The sequence below is a fragment of the Muntiacus reevesi genome, chromosome 1 (assembly GCF_963930625.1).
Source record: "Muntiacus reevesi chromosome 1, mMunRee1.1, whole genome shotgun sequence".
NCBI classification, from domain to species: domain Eukaryota; kingdom Metazoa; phylum Chordata; class Mammalia; order Artiodactyla; family Cervidae; genus Muntiacus; species Muntiacus reevesi.
This window is the reverse complement of record NC_089249.1, coordinates 118,186,248-118,188,370: the sequence shown is the minus strand read 5'-3', so window position 1 is coordinate 118,188,370 and position 2,123 is coordinate 118,186,248.

The window sequence follows — 2,123 nt, the reverse complement described above, 5'->3', positions numbered from 1 at the left end:
TGTTGGCAATCTGATCTCTCATTCCTCTGCCTTTTCTAACTCTAGCTTGAACATCTGGAAGTTCACGGTTCACACCCTGCTGAAGCCTAGCTTGAAGGATTTTGAGCATAATCTTCTAGCATATAAAATGAGTGCAATTGTACAGTAGTTTGAACATTCTTTGGCATTGCCCTTCTTTGGGCTTGGAATGAAAACTGATCTTGTTCAGTCCTGTGACCACTGCTGAGTTTTCCAAATTTGCTGGCATACTGAGTGCAGCACTTTAACAGCATCATCTATTAGGATTTTAAATAGCTCAGCTGGAATTGCGTCACCGCCACTATCTGAGTTTGTAGTAATGCTTGCTAAGGACCACTTGACTTCACACTCCAAATGTCTGGCTCTAGGTGAGTGACCACACTATCATGGTCATCCAGGTCATTCAGATCTTTTTTGAATGGTTCTTCTGTGTTTTCTTGTCACCCCTTCTTAATCTCTTCTGCCTCTGTTAGGTTCTTATTGTTTGTGTCCATTATTGTGCCCATCCTTACATGAAATGTTACCTTAGTATTCTCCAAATTTCTTGAAGAGATCTCTAGTCTTTCCCATTCTTTAGTTTTTCTCTATTTCTTTGCATTGTTCATTGAAGAAAGACTTCTTAACTCTCCTCGCTGTTCTCTTGAACTCCGCATTCAGCTGGGTATATCTTTCCCCTTCTCCTTTGTCTTTTGCTTCTGTTCTTTCCTCAGCTATTTTTAAGGCCTCCTCAGACAACCACTTTGCTTTCTTCCATATCTTTTTCTTGGGGATGATTTTGGTCACTGCCTCCTGTACAATGTTACAATGAACCTCCCTCCTTAATTTTTCAGGTACTCTGTCTATCAGATGTAATCCCTTGAATCTATTCATCACCTCCACTGTATAAGGGATTTGATTTAGGTCATACATGAATGGCATAGTGATATTCCCTTTCTTCAATTTAAGCCTGAATTTTACAATAAGGAGCTCATGATCTGAGCCACAGTCAGCTCCAGGTCTTGCTTTTGCTGACTGTGTAGAGCTTCTCCATCTTCAGCTGCAAAGTATATAATCAATCTGATTTTGATATGAACCATCTAGTGATGTCCATGTATACAGTCATCTCTTATGTTGTTGGAAGAGGGTGTGTGTGCTACATGTTGCTATGTGTTGCTACACCCAGTGTGTTCTTTTGACAAAACTCTATTAGCCTTTGCCCAGCTTCATTTTGTACTCAAGGACAAACTTGCCTATTCTTCCAGGTATTTCTTGACTTCCTACTTTTGCATTACAATTCCTAATAATGAAAAGGACATCTCTTTGGTGTTAGTTCTAGAAGGTGTTGTAGGTCTTCACAGAACCAATCAACTTCAGCTTCTTCTGCCTCAGTGGCTGGGGCACAGACTTGGATTATTATGACGTTGAATGGTCTGCCCTGGAACCAAACCGAAATCATTCTATTATTTTTGAGATTGCATCCAAGTACCGCATTTCAGACTCTTTTGTTGACTATGAGGTCTACTCCATTTCTTCTAAGGGATTCTTTCTCATAGTAGTAGATATAACAGTCATCTGAATTAAATTCGCCCATTTCTGTCCATTTTAGTTCACTGATTCCTAATATGTCAATGATCACTCTTGCCATCTCCTGTTTGACTACATGCAACTTACCTTGATTCATGGATCTAATATTTCAGGTTCCTATGCAATACTGTTCTTCACAGCATCAGACTTTTCTTTCATTACCAGACACCTCCACAGCTGAATACTGTTTCTGCTTGACTCAGCTACTTCATTCTTTCTGCAGCCATTCATAATTGTACTGTGTTCTTCCCCAGTAGCATATGCTCTTCCAACCCTGATAGCTCAGTTGGCAAAGAATCCGCCTGCAATGCAGGAGACCCGATTCAATTCCCGGTTGGGAAGATCCTCTGAAGAAGGAATCAGCTACTCACTCCAATATCCTTGGCTTACCTTGTGGCTCAGCAGGCTAAGAATCCGCCTGCAATGCAGGAGACCTGGGTTTGATACCTGGGTTGGGAAGATCCCTTGGAGAAGGGAAAGGCTACCCACTCCAGTATTCTGTCCTGGAGAATTCCATGGACTCTATAGTCCACGGGGTTGCA